The 19,744-nt window shown below is 40.8% G+C and overlaps 1 long non-coding RNA gene across 1 annotated transcript; it reads left to right on the top strand.

Annotated features, from left to right (window-relative positions):
• The first annotated feature begins 4,226 nt into the window (after nucleotides 1–4,226).
• On the top strand, nucleotides 4,227–18,755 carry LOC143982758 (uncharacterized). The gene is made up of 3 exons (XR_013274503.1): nucleotides 4,227–10,110; nucleotides 10,264–10,320; nucleotides 13,742–18,755. It is a non-coding gene; the product is annotated as an uncharacterized LOC143982758 (long non-coding RNA).
• The last annotated feature ends 989 nt before the right edge of the window (nucleotides 18,756–19,744 follow it).

The following is a 19,744-nucleotide window of genomic DNA, read 5'->3' as shown; positions in this document are numbered from 1 at the left end:
TTTTCACTAGCTTCTGGGTGCTGTTGTCTGGCCGTTTAGATTGGCCAGTGTAGGAGGGCATAACTCCAATGCTTGTGCAGGAGTCCTGGCGCACTTGGACAGTGCCGGAATGTATACTGAACTGCGCATGCACAGCTAGCTTGATTTACATTCTAAAGAAAACTGCGAGTAAGCAGGTAGGTTTATTTACTTACAGAAGATACATTGCACAAGCCTTCAGGTATTAAAAAGCAACTTCAGATAACAAGTGAAAGCAAAAAATTACCCAATAATACAATCTAGTGATAATTGGAGCTATAAAGCCCATTTGTTTTACTTTAATCCGAGTTTTGTGTAATCCACTGTGACCAGAATCCAATAAGCATATCACAGGAAGTGTCCTTTTTTTGAAAGTTTTGCAGTGCATACAAGGATTTCTTTCTGTAATAACAATACCTTTCAATTTTGAATTGGATTGGTGGTTGTGAGACTTTCTGTATCTGACAGACAATAGGGAGCCTGCAGTAGTTGTGTCTGCCATTGGCTCTGCTTTATCACAAGCATGACTTTGAGATTATTACATTACGGACAGAAAGGATTAGAGAGGTTTGCTGCAGCGCATAAATAAAAGTGCTAAGCAGAAATGCAATGCTCCCTGTATGCATTTAAATCTTTTTTTGGCTTGGAGTGTTTAAATGATAATTTTGACTGTGGTCATTTTTAACCATTTGCATGTTAGTGCAGTTAAATTTATACAGCTACTTCACAATTATATTCTCATGAGCCATCCTTATAGGCCTACAACTACACGGGTGGTTATCCCTCATTTAAGAGATTGGACAATTTTTCCTGTTCAAGTATATCCCATGAGAAATATCTCATTAAAATCAATCAGCGATCTACTACATTAGACCTAGACGGTTTTAAATTTTTTTTTTTTTTCCTGGGAATTTAGTATTTTCACCATCATAGCCAGGAATGCCCCCACCATTGTCAGGAACGCAGCACCATTGCCAGGAATGCACTGACGAGCGACAAAGATTACCTACAGGAGAATCTCCTGTTTACACGGCGGCCTCTTTAATAGAAAGTCCCGCCTCCTTTGATGGACAAAACAGTTTTCCAGTGGCAGCGCCGGAGATGGGACTTCCTATTGCAGAGGCCGCCCATAAACAGGAAATTCTCCTGTGTGTGTACGGTGCTCGTCCCGCCTCCTCCCTGTCCCTTCCAAGGCATATACATCTTTTGTGGCCCTGGCGCTGGGAGATTGTCGGGAGCCACAAAAGAAATATATGTCCAAATAACCAGGCGGGCCATTCAAAACCGGGCCGTGATTGGCCCGCGGGCCGAAGTTTGGACATGCCTGGTATAAATGATGTTTGGAATATTAGAGCTATAGTGATGTTACCACTTCAGCTTTTTTTTTTTCTTTGCTCAAGTGTTAAACCAATTCAGTGCTGGACAAGTTTTTGTACGATTTAAAAAGCCAGAAACATTTTTTTTTGTTGATTTTTTAACTCTGTAGGCATATAAATACCTTATCATAGTGTGATTTATGTCAAACCATGTTTCAACTGCAGCTTATTCACTCTTCATCGCCCATGCTCTTTCTCACAGTTCTCTTTGTTGAAGAAACACATGCAACTTGTGTTTGGTCTCTCTGCATTACTATATAGTGATCCACATCTTCAGTAACACATAAAAATACACAAGCCGGTTAGAGGTTTTGCTTCCTGATGACATAAATGCAGCCTTTGGTGATTGCATTCTCTCACAGTGCAGGCATCAACCTGAACAAACAGCTGGGTGGTTGCTAGGAAACCAGTGTGATATTTCCATGTTTTTTATGAGATTTCCATTAAGCTCGACTAATGATTTAGGTGTGCAAGAGAGAATCCAGAAGATTATCACCACTAGGTACAATCTAATTGCAATTTACGTAATACATTCAGAATAAAACTAGATCTAATCCTATGCTACAGGACTTTAGATCACTGTCACAGCAACAAAAAAATGCTTCTTTTGTAATAAGGTGATTAAAATGTACAGGGTTTCCAGGACCTAAAAAATAAATAATCGCATATACCGTCAAGAATATGGATATTTAGGCACAGACTAAACATCACTGCAAAAACTACAGAAATGGCCTTTCTTTGACTTGCAAATCATTTCCACACTCATGGCTGGCTCCACAATGTTACATAGTTACATAGTAAGTGAGGTTTAAAAAGTCCATCAAGTCCAGACTAATATTCTCCAGACCCTTTTATTAGGTTTGTTCCCCTGCTTTGTACTCGCTCCATTTCCAGTACATCCTTCCTGAGGAACGGTGCCCAGAACTGGACAGCATGCTCAAGGTGAGGCCAGACCAGAGTCTTGTAGAGCGGGAGAATTATCGTTTTATCTCTGGCGTTAATCCCCTTTTTAATGCATGCCAATATTCTGTTTGCTTTCTTAGCAGCAGCTTGGCATTGCATGTTATTGCTGAGCCTATCATCTACTAGGACCTCTAGGTCCTTTTCCATCCTAGATTGCCCCAGTTGTTCACCCCTAGTGAGTAGATTACATTCGTATTTTTGCCACCCAAGTGCATTATTTTACATTTTTCTACAATAAACCTAATTTACCATGTAGTTGTCCACCCCATTCATTTGTTCAGATCTTCTTGCAAGATTTTTTACATCCTGCAGAGAAGTTATTGCCCTACTTAGCTTAATATCGTCCAAAAATACAGAGATTGAACTGTTTACCCCATCCTCCAGGTTGTTTATGAATAAATTAAATAGGATTGGTCCCAGCACAGAACCCTTGGGGACCCCACTTCCCACCCCTGGCCATTCCGAGTACTCCCTATTTATCACCACCCTCTGAACTCATCCATTGTAGCCAGTTTTCAATCCATGGTTTTCACCCTATGGTCCATGCCAATGGACCTTACTTTGTACAGTAAACGTTTATGGGGAACCGTGTCAAATACTTTTGCCGAATCCAGATACACCACATCTACAGGCCTTCCTTTATCTAGATGGCAGCTCACCTCCTCATAGAAGGTTAATAGATTGGTTTGGCAAGAACGATTCTTCATGAATCCATGCTGATTACTGCTAATGATACCATTTTCATTACTAAAATCTTGTATATAGTCCCTTATCATCCCCTCCAAGAGCTTGCATACTATTGATGTTTGGGTAAACAGTCTGTAATTCCCAGGGATGTGCTTTGGCCCTTTTTTAAATATTGGTGCTACATTGGCCTTTCTTCAATCAGCTGGTACCATTCCAGTTGGTAGACTGTCAGTAAATAAAAAATGTGTGTGGATAAACAGTGCCTTGGTGCAAAAAAATAAAGAAATAAAAGAAATATGCACACATTTTATGAAATGGTTTGTGTACCTTGCAGCACATTCCCTGCAAGCTGAACAAATTATAGCTGTATTGCTGAGCACATCTCCAACCAGTTCATGAAGATTTTATCATTTTGCACAAAGGACATAAATAACTATACCCAGGTGTACCTTGCATTTGGGATAGCACAGTCTGATAGCAGATTTTTGTTTTTTACCTGCCTCAAGTACGTGAGGCAATAATGTCAGTTCACCCTTCAGGCACTCAGGAAAAAAATGTATTTATTGGTTTATTATTTTTTAATTGCCTATTTAAAAGCCTATTAATCATATGTCAGGATAACAACTGTTTTAATATACAAAACTGCTCTAAATAGGAATTAAGCTTATATTTATTGTTTTTATTTATTAATATTGTTATTAGGAAAAAAGTATATTATGTTTTATTTATTTAAAAACATATTAATTAGATGTCAGGATAACAACTGATTGAACTGAATTTTCTAATTCCTGCTCCTGCTGTAAGTGGCTAGGTGCAGCCGCCAGCCCTGTTCACTATAATGACAGGTTGCTGGTGGCTGCAACTATTCATGGCTGTCCGCACAGCCAGAAATTACGTGTGATGATCGCTGCTTGATGCACACACAACACATCCAGCAGTGATTGGTGCAAGTGATTGCTAGCTGTGTGGACAGCGAGGAATAGCAGCCGGTGACCTGTCATTATAGTCAATAGTGCTGGCAGCCGCTCACAACTGCAGGAATCCAGAGATTCTGCAGTTCGCACCTGTCTAAATCGCTGCTTTGAATGTATCCTAAATGTGGAAAAGAATAAGCGCATTAGAGAAAAAAGGAATGGATTTTATGAATGCTATTATCACAATTAACAGCATACAGTTATCAGAATAGAATATTTCTTTAATCGTACATCACGGGACACATAGCCATAGTAATTATTATGTGGGTTATAGTCCACCTTCAGGTGCTGGACATTGGCACACCCTAAACAGGAGCATCTCAGTTTTTTCGCCAGTGTCTAAGGTGTTGGTCACGAGTGAAGATGTGCTGTGCTGAGCTCCTCTGGAGCAATCCTTGCTGGGTCTAACTATGCAGCCGGATCCATTCAAAGTGTCTTTTAGGCCAAATTGAATGGTGCCCGGGCCTCGTATCCAAAGAAACAAGGTTTTGCTTGTAAACGCTTCTGTTTTTAGAGAGCTGGACCCTGGGATCCAATACTTTTGGTACTAAGGCCATAAAGTTTTACTGGTGGGGTGCTATTACAGGTCCAGAATTGTGGGTTCCCCGAGGGTCCCCTGGTTCCTGAAGGTTTGTTAACGGAACCCACCGTGAAGAGTGAAGATTGGGTCTGTTGTTTTTAACACAGAAAACCCTGCGGTTGGAAAGGTAAGTAGCGTTTTCTAAGGAATTTTTACATTTTCTTATGAAATGTCTCCTTTAAAGTAAATGTCATTACTAATTGTCACCACTGGGGGCTGTATGGGTCACGTACCGTCTCATGCTTTGCTCAGAGATCACGCTGTGTCACAGAAGCAGCAGACTTTTTTTTCCTCCGGCTAGCAGGCAGACCCTAGGGTAAGTTTGGGGGTTTTCTTCCTCCAGACACCCCCACCTGGGCTGAACTCTTCCCCTCTTCATGAAGCTGAGTATAAGGCAGAACTAAAAACTATCGGCAATGCCGTTTTCTGTCACTGCCCCTACTTGGCGGCAGCTTCCAGGTTTCCTCCACGCCTTTTAAAGAAAGAAAGGGGGGCGCGATGCGAGTTTGGGGCGGGGCTTAGTGAATCGTTGGCGTCCTCCAACGAGGGAGTGTGTTTTTTAAACAAAAAACTCCATTTGTGCTGGCTGCAAAATTGTCGGATAGTCATAAGAGCAAAGAGGAGCATGAAAGATATTTTTCCCTCAGCCATGATAGGGTTTGAAAAAAAAGTTTAGCGACTTTAATCGCATCACAGTGTGGGCCAACATGTGACAGGTTCTCTTTCATTACCCAGAACCCTCAAACTGAAGAACTAGGGGCGGGAGAAGACTAAATCCCTCAGAAGACCGTGGTGAGGCTGATGACTCCTCTTCTGAGGTGTCAAATGCGGGAGACTCGGCTGTTTTAATCTTAAGATTGGTGGTGCAATTTCTTGCTGAATGATCCGCTCCAGATTTGTGTACCCTTAACTGAGTGTTTAGGTTCGCTAAAGCCTCCTCAAGCTGTACATGCCTTTTCCTGTCCATTCATTGTTGGAAAAGCTTTTTTGTATCTGAGAGGATCACCCAGATAAGCATTATTTTTCCTCCTAAAAAGTTTTCACACTTTATTCAAGGTGGAGGAAATTCACTAAGTAAGCAATTAACGCTGCTATATCCTCTGCGAATAAGAGTTTGACTTGTAAGGCAGACAAAGCTGCAATGCTTAGGGATCTAATGTATAAAAAGTTGGAATTTCTATATATAAAAAAACACTCTTTATATTTTTTTTCTCTGGCAGATTGAGTGTCTCAGCCTGCGCTGACAGCGATTGCTTAATTGTTGAGAGACCAGTTTAAACAGGTGTTCAAGGTTATCCTTAGCAGGCCCAGGATTTGGAAGCTATATGTTTGCTATGAGAGATTCTATCCTTCAGGCTTTGTGCCCTAGCACCATGCGGAAGCTCCTGGCTAGTCTTCCTTTTTTGCAGTAAAACAGCTATTTGGGGATGTTTTGGATAATACATCCAAAGAAATTTTAGTGGAAAATGTACCCCTTTTACCATTTAAGAAAAGGAGTAAATGTATTTTCATTTTAAAGCTCCTTCTTCTGTGCTACGGCCATCAGCCTCCAGGCAGTCATGACAAACTAGTTTGTAAAAAAGTATAATTTGCCTGTGGGGTTGGTGGGGTTTTTCCACTGAAGATCACGTCTAACTCAGTCCCAGAGTGAATGCACTGGCGCTGTATTGTTAGTTATTTAAGACTATATGGTAAAGGATACATTCCTATACTTTACTGATCTACATGATGCTGCTTAGATTATTATTTCTTGGGGTACAAATTCTGCATCCTTATGTGTCTCACACACCACACAAAATCTAGAACATTGCATCTCCTTGAGCTTTGTACATTTTTAAAGGCTGGTTTAGTTCTCTAGTATGCTTTAACCACTTTCTGTCCAGCGCACGCCGATGTACGTCGGCAGAATGGCACGGGCAGGCAAATGGGCGTACCTGTACGTCCCTTTAAATTTGCCGCCCTGCCATCGTGAGCGCGCCGGTCGGGACCCCCGTGAGTCCGGTCGCGGGTCCCGCGGACTCGATCACTGCGGGCATATCCGCGATTGTCTCACGGGGGCGGCTGAACTAGGAGATGCCGTTGTAAACAGCATCTCCCAGTTCTGCCTAGCAACAAGTGTTCACTGAAAGAAAGCCCAGCCCCCAACAGTTAGTAACACGCCCCTAGGAACACTTAACCCCTACACTGCCACCCACTGGTTAACCCCTTCACTGCCAGTGTCATTTACACAGGAATCACTGTATTTGTATAGCAGTGATTGCTGTATAAATGACAATGGTCCCAAAAATGTGTCAAAACTGTCCGATGTGTCCGCCATAATGTCACAGTCACAATAAAAATAGCTGATTACTAGTAAAAAAAAAAAAAATATTAATAAGAATGCCATAAAACAATCCCCTATTTTGTAAATGCTATAACTTTTGCGCAAACCAATCAATAATTGCTTATTGCAATTTTTTTTTTTTTTTTTACCAAAAATATGTAAAAGAATACGTATCGGCCTAAACTGAGGGAAAAAAATGTTTTTTTTTTACATATTTTTGGGTGATATTTATTATAACAAAAAGTTTAAAAAAGTTTTTTTCAAAATTGTCGCTCTATTTTTGTTTATAGCACAAAAAATAAAAACCGCAGGGTTGATCAAATACCACCAAAAGAAAGCTCTATTTGTGGGGAAAAAAGGACGTCAATTTTGTTTGGGAGCCACGTCGCACGACCGAGGCAATTGTCAGTTAAAGCGACGCAGTGCCGAATCGCAAAAAGTGGTCTGGTCTTAAGCCAGCAAAATGGTCTGGGGCTGAAATGATTAAGTAGGATCTTCGGTCTTGTTAAAAAAAAAAAAAAAAAATTAAGTCCGTAACTACTGTAGCTGCTGATTTTTAAAAAAGCACTTATGAGCCCAGGGATCCAGTGCGATCTTCATCCGGGCAGATTCTGCACCAGTCTTTGGGTCCCCGGTGCCGCGATGTTAAGTGTGGGAACTAGGCTGTGATTTCCTGCTGGCTCAGTGTCTTCTCGTGGCGGGGATGGCTTCCCCTACATGCCTCTGCCAGAAGCAGACAATTGCTCGGCAGGAGGGATTCCCCTGTCAGCACTGTCTGTGTTGATGGGGGAATCGTGCTTTTTGCATGTGTGAAAAGCACTGTGCTTTTAGAATGGTCTTATGACTTGTCCCAGGAGGTTGCAGGTGGGGAAAGGGGAGGGTCGAACTTTTGCTTGGCTCTCCTAGGCAAGTGGTGCAGAAAGGGGAAAATTAGGTTCCTGCTCCCTAAAAAAGATTACAATGAGGAGGAAAAGAATCACTTGTCTGCCAAGGTATGTTTATAAACGATATGGTAGATAAGTGGTTAAATCAAGCTCACGGCTGCTGCAGCTTGGTCCCGGTTTAAGAGTTGGCGAAAGGCTTTCACTTTTATGAATCTCTCAAAGTGCACAATCTGGACCGAGCCTCTTTTTGAGTTTTGTTTTTGCTATAAAATTACTTAGAACCCCAAACATTATACATTTTTTCCTAAAAGCCTAGAGAATAAACTGGCGGTCGTTGCAATACTTTCTGTCACACCATATTTACGCAGCGGTCTTACAAGTGCACTTTTTTTTGGAAAAAATACACTTTTTTTTAATTAAAAAATAAGGCAACAGTAAAGTTAGCCCATTTTTTTTATATTGTGAAAGATAAAGTTACACAGAGTAAATTCTACAGGTTGTATGTTTTGAGGTACAGAGGAGGTCTAGGGCTAGAATTATTGCTCTCGCTCTACCGATTGTGGCGATACCTCACGTGTGGTTTGAACTCCGTTTTCATATGTGGGCACTGCTCACGTATGCGTTCGCTTCTGCACGTGAGCTTGGCGGCTCAGGGTGCGTTTAAAAATGTTTTAATTTTTTTCTTATTTATTTTACCTTTTATTTTTACACCGTTCTTTAAAAAAAAAAAGTTGTCACTTTTATTCCTATTACAAGGAATGTAAACAAAAAAGTATGACAAAACCTCTTAAATATGAGATTGTGGGTCAAAAAGACCTCAGATCTCATATTTACACTAAAATGCAATAATAAAAAAAAAAAAAGTTAAAGAGCCATCGGCTGAAGTGACCTTTTGACGCCTCTTCCACCCTGCAAGCCATGGAGAGGACCCGATTGTTACCGACGGCTCCAGTAAGCAGTGGAGGGCACCGGAGAGTGGTGGGAAGTGGGGCCTTCTCCTGCAGCCGATAGAGACCACTATTATCGGAAACTGAAGAAGGGGATACTGGGGTAATGGCAGCTAGCTGCTGCCATAACAAAGATATCCCTCTTCAAAATGCCGATGTATATTGGAGCGAGTCAGTCCGGAAGTGGTTAATGGCATCCCAGTCTTAGTCCATAGGGCTCAATATTGAGCTAGCCCACTCTTTGCAACTATAACAGCTTCAGCTCTTCTGGGAAGGCTGTCCACAAGGTTTAGGGGTGTGTTTACGAGAATGTTTGACCATTCTTCCAGAATGAGGGGGGGGATTATGGTGTGGGTTGTTATTCAGGAGTTGGGCCTGACGCCTTAGTTCCAGTGAAGGGAACTCTTAAAGCAAGCATCAGCATACCAAGAAGTTTTGGACAATTTCATGTTCCCAAATTTGTGGGAACAATTTGGGAATAGCCCTTTTCTGTTCCAACATGACTGCGCACCAGCACGCAAAGCAAGGTCCATAAAGATGTGTATGAGCGAGTTTGAGGTGGAGGAACTTGACTAGCCTACATAGAGACTGGGTGCCATTAAAGTTCATTGTGTGTACAGGCAGGTGCCCCAATACTTTTGACAATATAGTGCATTTGTTATCTATTTACTCAACTCAACCCCATGTCTTATATTTTACCAAAATGGGGTATTAAAAGTTAGTGTATTTTTTCCTAAAATATGTTTTGCTAAAAAAAAACTGTGCAAATATCCTGTGACATAAAATTGCAACTACCACCATTTTATTTTCCAAGGTCTGAACTTTCAGAAACACTTGGAACGGGTTTACAGTAATTTGTAGCAAAATAACAGATTTTAATGCAAAAAAATCTAAAAATTGCGCAGGTAGGCAAGTGGTTACCGTAGAATTATAGTCTCCCATTTAACAAACATGCTGCAGCACTTAATTATAAATTAATCTACTTTAACTATTTTCTCTGCAGAGCCCTACAAATATCTGTTGGGCCTACTAGGAAAAACCCAGTGAATGCAGCTTCGTGTGATGCTGTTAACAATGCTGCAGCACTCCTGAATTCAGCAGAGATGCCAGTCTAATGAACTATGTGCTTGCTTGCATTACAGTGAGGTGAAAAAATATTGCAGGGGGCATGGCTATAAGCATTGTCACTGCTGATTCACAAACCTGGATCTTGTCAATCCGTACCTGGTCTCACCAAGTCCTTCTTACTCCTTTCTAGCTTAACAGCACTGCCTTTGCTGGAATGCTTCCATTGTGAGCTGCAGTATCAGGAAGGGGGAAACGTGAGACAAGTGAAAAAGGATTTGTCAGTCATTTAGGTAATTGAAGATTTTTTTTTTTGTCTTGTTTTTTATTAGGCTTATACTTTACATAGTAACTGGATTTGGCACTTGTAAAACTGGAGCCTTTAGTTTTACCTAAAATGATAAAAAATGAGAAACAGTCCTAAATTAACTTTTAATATTTTTCAGATACACATCTAGACTGCTTCGGTGTGGATGATCAGTGATTAATATGTGTAGGTATTGGTAGGTATTATTATTATTATTTTTTTTACATTAAAGCCCAATTCATGTTTAGACCACACACTGCCCCCTCTGTATGCATACCTGTATTGTACGTGTCTTTTGGTCCATTTAGGTAACACATGGGATCTTCTTCATCCTCCTCCTGACCTTGGCAATAGATGGGTCTGTAAAGCTGATCTTCATGTTTTATGAAGTTTAGTGTGTTTGAACCAAAAACTTTCGACCCTACTCCTGGAACAAAAGCAAGTTTGGCTAAGTGCTGCTCAGCCGTTCACAGGGATCTTCGTCTTCTATGAATGAATACAAGCTTTCCTTTGGCTGAGATATCATGACATCACCTACCCAGCTCTCTGCCTCAGGCAGTCAGAGGAAGCTATGTATTCATTCACAGAATACAAAGTTACCTGTGAATGGTTGAGCAGTGCTCAGCCCGACTCGATTTTGTTCTGGAAATGGGATGAGACATTCCATCTAGATTATTGTTCATCAGCTGGATGCCCCGGGCTAAGGCTGCATTAACCCTTTTGCTACCAGAGCCATTTGTCATTTCTCCATTAATCTCTGAAGGACACAAGAATTCATATCCTTGTGGGGGAAGCCGCTCTCACTGCAAGAAGACCGTGATTATCGCTAGAGGCTGTAGCAAATGTTCGCGATAATTGCAAGAGAACCTGGCAGACTGGTTGATCGTTTTGATCAACTTGGTACATTCAGCCTGCCCATTAGTGATTCAAACTGTATGGCCGGCCTAAGGCTGGTAGAACTGAAACCTTGGGAGTTACCTCTCTGTTTGTGCCATTGAGTGCCTTTCAAATTTCAACCACTTGTAATGGTCCTGTATTCTACACTGTGCGCACAATTATTAAGTTGTATTTTTGAGGATTAATTTCATCATTAACCACTTCCAGACCGGACCATTTTGCTGGCTTAAGACCAGACCACTTTTTGCGATTCGGCACTGCATCGCTTTAACTGACAATTGCGCGGTCGTGGGACGTGGCTCCCAAACAAAATTGACGTCCTTTTTTTTCCCACAAATAGAACTTTCTTTTGGTGGTATTTGATCACCCCTGCGTTTTTTTTATTTTTTGTGCTATAAACAAAAATAGAGCGACAATTTTGAAAAAAACGCATTATTTTTTACTTTTTGTTATAATAAATATCCCCCAAAAATATATATAAAAATTTTTTTCCCCTCAGTTTAGGCCGATACGTATTCTTCTACATATTTTTGGTAAAAAAAATCTCAATAAGCGATTATTGATTGATTTGCGCAAAAGTTATAGTGTTTACAAAATAGGGGATAGCTTTATGCCATTTTTATTAATAATTTTTTACTAGTAATGGCGGCGATCAGCGATTTTTTTTTTTTTTTTTTTTTTGTGCGACATTATGACAGACACATCAGACATTTTTGACACATTTTTGGGACCATTGTCATTTATACAGCAATCACTGCTATACAAATGCAGTGATTCCTGTGTAAATGACACTGGCAGTGAAGGGGTTAACCAGTGGGTGGCAGTGTAGGGGTTAAGTGTTCCTAGGGGCGTGTTACTAACTGTGGGGGGCTGGGCTTTGTTTTAGTGAACACTGTTCTCTGCTCTAATCACATGGAGCAGAGATCAGCGTCACTTGTGACTAGGCAGAACGAGGAGATGCTGTTTACAACGGCATCTCCTCGTTCAGCCGCCCGTGAGACGATCGCGGGTATCCCCGTGGCGATCGAGTCCACGGGACCCGCGACCGGACTCACGGGGGTCCCGACCAGCAGGTGAGCGATGGCAGGGCAGCAAATTTAAAGGGTCGTACAGGTACGCCCATTTGCCTGCCAGTGCCATTCTGCTGACGTACACCGGCGTGTGCCAGTCGGGAAGTGGTTAAACATCTACAGTGCTCTTAGTCCATCCAAAGTGTTAATAAACCTCAAACCTGAATATTTAAGTAAAAGTGAGGTTTGGGCTTTCTTTGGAGAATATCTATGTGTGCACTATTATCGGGCAACTGTTGGTGTGCACAATTATTATGCAGTTAAATGGAAAAAACAAAAATTTTCCCATTTCACTTGTTTGTATTCATCTGTTAAAGTGAGAACAATTAACAAAACAACTTAAAATTTACAAATAAACATTTATGGCATTTAAAAATAAATAACAAATCAGTAACCAATATAGCCATCCTTCATTTCAATAGCAGTCATTAACCTTCCATTCATAGTCTGTCATTTTCTTCATCTGCTGACAAACCTTTTTGTGCAGGAGCAGCCACCGCCTCCCAGAGAGATGTACTGTTTTCCTTCACTGTAAATCTCCTGTTTAAGAGGGGGGCCCACAAGTTCTCAATAGGGTTTAGGTCAGATGTCATTATTCTTTCATCTTTAAAGCCTTTACTGGCTAGCCATACAGTGGAGTGCTCTGATGCATGCAATGGAGCATTGGTCCGGCATAAAATCATGGTCTTCTTGAAAGAGGCAGACTTTTTCCTGTACCACTGCTTGAAGAAAGTGTCTTCTGAAAACTGGCATTAGATTTGGGAGTTGATTTTGAGTCCATCTTCAACCTGAAAAGGTTCAACTAGCTTATCTTTAACCACCTTCCGCCCGCCTTATAGTCAAATGACAGAGGCAGGGTGGCTCTCGTTCTAGGATGACATCATATGATGCCATCCCACGCTGGGCACGTAGTGCGGTGATTAGCAGCACGCTATGTCCCTGGGACACAGCGCATCCCCATTATCGGTAAAGAGCCGATAACGTGACTGTTTACCAATGTGATCAGCTGTGTCAAATCGCATAAACAATCACACAAACAAGGAAATGCCAGTTATTGGCTTTCTTCTCACACTGACGGCGGTATTTCCTCACAGGGGATTTCTGCACAGATAATCAGGGCACTGGTCATCAATGCCCTGATTATCAGTGCAGTGCCACCTACCAGTGCCCATCAGTGCAGCATATTAGTGCCACCTCATCAGTGCCTCATTAGCGCACATCAGTGAATGAGAAAAGGTACTTGTTTACAAAATTTTCGAACCTAAAAATGTTTTCAAAATTTTCGGTCTCCCTATTCTTTTCTAAAAAAAAATTAAATGCCACCACAAGAAAGCCCTAGCTGTCTCAACAAAATTATAAAAATTTAATTTGTGTACAGCATTGTCATTCAAAGTGCGACAGCGATGAAAGCTGAAAATTGGCCTGGGCAGGAAGGGGATGAAAGTGCCCTGTATTGAAGTTAATAATTCCAAACCATACCAGTACCCCACCTCCACCTTGCTGGCATCTTAGCTGAAGTGTAGCTCTTTGTCCATTACTGGTCCAGCCACAGTCACTCTCAATCTCATCAGTCTATAAAACCTTTGAAAAATCAGTCTTCAGATATTTCTTGGCCCAGTCTTGAAGTTTCAACTTATGTGTCTTTTTCAGTGGTGGTCAGCCCCCCTTACTTTTGGCCATGTCTCTGAGCACTGAACACCTTGTACTTCTGGGCACTCCAGGTAGGTTGCAGTTCTGGAATATGACAGCACTGCAGGATAATGGGTTCCCGGTAGCATCTTTTTCTCAACACGTTTCTTGTGACCATGTTGACTATTGACAAGAAAATAGTTTTTTGTTTTTAATTCTTTTTACTTCAGTTTAATTTTTTAACCACATGAAGACCACCCACCGCATATATACTGTGGCAGGGCAGCTCTATTGAGCGAAACTATGTACCTGCTGTGTCATTTCATGCAATAGATAGTGTGGGTGTGCGCCTGCTGCGCGGGGGAGGAAGCACGGCAGATCCGTTCTCACAGGGGACAACATGGAGATCTGCTGTTCCTAGTGATTAGGAACAGCGATCTCTGTGTTGTTTCTGTCAGCCCTTCCCCCACACAGTAAGAAAGCACCAACAGAGAACACATTTAACCCTTTGATCGCCCCTGATGTTAACCCCTTCCCTGCCTGTGTCATTTATACAGTAATCAGTAATATTTTTTAGCACTGATCGCTGTATTGTCCCAAAAAGTGTCACTCAGGGTCAGATTTGTTGCAGTCCCGCTTATAATTGCTGATCGTTCCTGTCACATCACATTCGGCTACCCATCACATTCGGCTACCCGCTGAAGGGCACATGCGCGACGCCGCCATATGCGTTCCAACACAGGGCTCCCTCACGGGCTTGCTTCGCTTGCCACGCTTCACATGTCATAAATATAATCTAACTCTATGTCCACTTGGATGGTGGGGATTGAACCTGGACTGAGAGGTGGAACGCATGTGGCGGCGCGCATGTGCAGTCCAGCGGGTAGCCAAATATGATGGGTCGCCATATATGACGAAACACAGCCATTACTAATAAAAAAAAAATAAAAAATAAAAATAAGCCCAAAAGTCTATCCTGTAGTTTGTGGACACTATAACTATTTCGCAAACCAATCAATATACGCTTATTGGGATTTTTTTATTTTTTTTTGTTCAAATATATGTAGAATACTTATTGGCCTAAATTGATGAAGACATTTTTTTTGGTTATGTATTATAGCAGAAAGTAAAAAAAAAAAATATTGTTTTTTTTTTTTCAAAATTGTCAGTCTCTTTTTGTTTATAGCGCAAAAAATAAAAACCACAGAGATTTGATCAAATATCACCAAAAGAAAGCTCTATTTGTGGGGAAAAAAGGATATGAATTTTATTTGGGTACAGTGTCGCACGCCCTCCCAATTGTCAGTTAAAGTATTGCAGTGCCGTATCACAAAAAATGGCCTGGTCATTAAGGGGGTAAATATTTCCAGGGCTGAAGGGGTTAAAATACAAAAACAGAGCCTATTGGGCATACTCAGGCTCAGCACTTGTAAAAAAAAAAAAACGATCGTAAGTGCCAAAATTGGCACTGAAACTAAAAAATTTGCTCCATTATCTATGTAGGATATTTGTATGTTGTGGGGTATCAGCTACTAAGGTTAATATTGAGCCTTATTCTGTAAGCTGGAACTCACAGTTTCCTGGAGTGTAAAATGATTTTTGGTTCTCTACCTAAATTATATAGTCTTTTAGCACCTTGCAAGGTAATTTATTAACTGGTAGGTTCAGGGTCAGTATTAACGGAAGGATCTTGGACCCAAATGTTCAAAAACTTTGTGGAATTTCTTGGGGCGCCCTCTCGCTAAATAAGTGGCTTTGTATAATGGCAGACTAGCATTGATTATTTTTTTTCCACAAGGTTAGAGTTGGTACTAATGGGAATTCCACTGGAGTAGAATAGTTTTCCTTGCATAGAACAATAATAATCCTATCAGAGTCCTGGAGGCCCTAAGATAGGCCAGAGAGTTCACCAGACCCAGCAAACATACTTCGGCAGTCCGGGGTACCTGGATAGTGGTCACAGAGTATATTACTGAAGCTACAGCTTCCCAATATGTTTGAATATAGGGGCATCGCCAAAAGACGTTAATAAAGTCCGCTGGGTCTGTTGGGCACCGCCAGCACTCCGCAGGAGTGGATGGGTATATTCTGTGTAAACGTGCAGGCGTGAGGTAAATCCTGTGTAGGATTTTGTATTGAATCAACCTATCCCTTGAAGAAACTAGCTGCAGAAAGGAACTCTCACATTTCCTCCCAATCTTCATCGCCTAAGCTAGGGAGGTTAAGTGCCCATTTAAGAGTCTACGACAAAACGTTTGATGGTTCTGTGATCACACCCCAAAATCTTAGAAATTTCAAGAGTGATTCATCCCTCTGAAAGACTTTTTACAATTTTTGACTTTTCAGAGTCGGTTAAATATCTTTTTGGCCCATTTTGCCTGAGGGAAAAGAAGTTGCCTAATAATACAGTGATATAGGTTGTTGATCTCTTGGATACTTCAGAGCTGTGCTGAGCCCACATCTACTCTATTGTACATAATTTTAAAACATGTTGTTTTGTTTTTTTGTTGCTTTTCATTTGTTTTTGTTTTTTCTTCAGGTTTCATACCCCAAAGAAGTTGCATACAGTACGATTTTAAATATATACCGTTGCTTGACATTTCCTCACAAAATATCATCCTGCCTAGCTGTTATTGCTTCAGCTTGACAGTTGCTCTGAAAGGAAAACAATGCCTAATGCACCATAATTTGTGTTTGTGTTGTTTATCTTGTTTTGTATGGTTAAAACATCCATATAGCAGTTGCCAAGTCACAGAGGTTGAAAAGTATACAGGTAAGTTGTAAAGTTATCAGTGTCAAGCTAGTAAGCTTATGTTGGATTATATGCCTACATCTGCACATAATACCCATATACTGTATTATAAGTCAGTGAATGATCTGTATTGGATTACATAATCATTCCACTGTCCAGGTTGTAGTCAGCTTTTTTGCTTTCTATGCCTTCTACCCCAGCCTCCGTATCTGCATGGTGGCTAAAAAATCTTTAGGAGAAACTTTTGAATATGCAAGTCAACTTTTATGTAAGAACAACACTGTTTTTTTCTGAAGCTCTGCCAGAGCTATAGTACTCTTCCTAACACGCTACTTCTGAAAACTTGAATTACATTTTTTACCCTTTTTTAAAGTGTCAGATATTGAACCATACTTTGTGTAGGTTAAAGATGATTTTCCATGATGCAAAAAATGAAATTTCACTAGAAACATAAAATAAAATGGGCAATAAACCATATTTTGAAGTTTAAAGCATACCATTTTACAGTACGCATATAGGAAATCGTGTTAGGGCTTAAAGTGTATGCATAGCCATGTATAGTCATTTTTTATTAATAAGTGTGGCTTCAGTAGACGCTCTGTCATGTTTATATTGTTGTCTGTGTCCCCTTTGAGGAAATTCACCATTCTGTCCCAGTGACCATTGTCACCACAACATAAAGTGATGGGAAATCCAAAATTTTAACTACGCTGAAATTTCTATACCTAGTGAGCTTTGTGTCCATTTAATAAATAGTGCTCTGGCCTACTTTTACACATTGCAGCTCGTTCCTCTGCTATCTGCATGAGTCACTTCTGACAAGTCTTCCTGAAAAAAAGGTGACAGGGAGGAAGTTCCAGCACACACAGCCTGTGCTAGATAATTTCAACTTTGTTCTTGTGTGAACGGGGGGGAAGGGGGGTGTTCCATGTCCCTCGTCCCTCCCTATCACCTCACTGAGCTCTGCAGTGTTTAATTTCAGCTCTCTGCCCCATTTTATGACAGCTCAGACAGGCTTTATAATTTCTGGACGCTAAATAGATGTAGAGAAGAAAGGTTTGCAAGTAAACAGGTACAACTTATGTGGTAGGATTTGTTTAATCTCTGTGTATCACGGAGAATAGTCCCTCCACTTGTGCCCACCATAGAACAATATGATGTTGGCAAAGTGGTTTCAATATCCTGACCAGGCGTCAGATGACATCCAGCAGGATATCAAGCCGCTGCGCGCCCCTGGGGATGCGCATTGCGGTGATCATTGTTACAGTGTGTCAATGTGACACACCACAACTCCAATCTAGGTAAAGCGTCTCTGACAGATACTCTTTACCACGTGATCACCCGTGTCCAATCACGGCTGATCACAATGTAAACAGAAAGAGCTGGTGATCGGCTTTTCCTTACTCACATCTGTCAGACGCGAGTAGAGGAGAGACGTTTGGCTGCTCCTCTGACAGGGGGGGTCTGTGCTGATAGATTATCCCCCCCCCCAAGGATGCCCACACTGGACCACCAGGGATGCTCACCACCATGTATGCCACCCTAAACCACCAGGGATGCCAATCAGTGCCCACAATGGATGCTAATTAGTGCCCACAATGGGAATCACTGATTGGCAGGCATTGTTTGGCACTGATTGGCATCCATCTGTACCATAAGTGTATATTAGTGTCTCTATCAGTGCCCATCCATACCCATCTGTGCCGTCTATCAGTGCCACCTATGTGTACCATCAGTGCCGCATATTAGTGCCCATCAGTGAAGAAGAAAACTTATTTACAAAGTTATGTAACCGAAACAAAAAACTTTTTTTTTTCAAATTCTTTTTTTTTTAATTTGTTTAGTAGAAAATAGAAATCCCAGAGATGATCAAATGCCACCAAAAGAAAGCTCTATTTGTGGGAACAAAATTATAAAAGTTGAGTTTGGGTACAGAGTTGTATGACCGTGCAATTGTCATTCAAAGCGCGACAGCACTGAAAATTTGTCTGGGCAGGAAGGCGTATAAGTGCCCTGTATTGAAGTGGTTAAGGAAATATGAATAATGATGACAGTTCTTTGACAACTGTCTAAGAGGAAATTCCCTTACTTTATTGAGATTTCCTATCACTTTTGCATCTCTATGACAGGAAGCAATAGAAATTCCTCAACTGGACAGAGTGCAAAACTAAACTGACAGATCTCTTATCTCTACTTTAAAGTAAGGAATACATAACACTAAAGTAACATAACTATCAGGTAAATTGTGATTTCTTTTGTAGTCAATAAAATATTTAAAATCAATTTATGGTCTGTTTTTTTTTTTTTTTTCAATAACACATCCAGGCATACAGCAACCAATCTACAGTATAAAAAGAAACCTCTTGTGTGTATGTATACATTTGTGCTCAAAAATTTGTATACCCTGGCAGAAATCGTAAAATTTTGGCATTGATATTAAAAATATCACTGATCATTTTATTTAGGAAAATTGATCATATGAACAAGTTTATGATCATATAGATATTTGGCACCTTTTTAAATCCTAATGATAACAGATATCACCCAAATGGCCCTGAATAAGTTTACATACCTGGGAATGTTTTACCTTGGTACAAACGCAGGTTAAAATGGTATTTAAATGCTAGGAGCACAATATGATGATACTTTAACAAAAATGAACTGCATTGTCGAGTTGTCAGAAAGAAGCCTTTATTGCACCAATGCCACAAAAAAGCCTGGTTACAATATGCCCAACAGCAGCTTGACAGTTTCTGGCACACTGTAATCTGGAATGACAAGACCAAAATAGAGCTTTAGGGTCACAACCATAATGTTGGTGGTGAACTCTAAAGGCACAGGAAATCTTGTGAAAATTGATGGCAAGATGAATAAAGCATGTTATCATAAAATACAGGAAGACCATTTGCATTCTTCTGCATGAAAGCTGCACATGGGATGCTCCTTGGACTTTTCAGCACAATTACCCTAAACCCAAGGCCAAGTTGACCCTCTATTTATTACTGCAGAAAAAAGGTGAAAGTTTTGCTGTGCCCATCAGTCTCCTGACCTCAATATCATCGAGCCAATCTAGGGAGAGCTAAAATGTGTGGTTTATGCAAGATGACCCAAGCTATACCACCTGCAAGAATTTGGGGCCTCATAGACAACTATTACAAAAGACTGCACGCTGTCATTGGTGCTAAAGGGGGCAATACACAATATTACAAACTAAAGGTATGCAGAATTTTGAACGGATAATTTCATTTGTTGCTTGCCGTCATGTTTTGTTT

The sequence above is a fragment of the Lithobates pipiens genome, unplaced genomic scaffold (genome assembly GCF_037356315.1).
Source record: "Lithobates pipiens isolate NorthernLeopardFrog02 unplaced genomic scaffold, aLitPip1_a1.2 Scaffold_16, whole genome shotgun sequence".
Classification (NCBI taxonomy): Eukaryota; Metazoa; Chordata; class Amphibia; order Anura; family Ranidae; genus Lithobates; species Lithobates pipiens.
The sequence above is the reverse complement of the archived record's forward strand: the minus strand, read 5'-3'. Positions and strand labels throughout refer to the sequence as shown.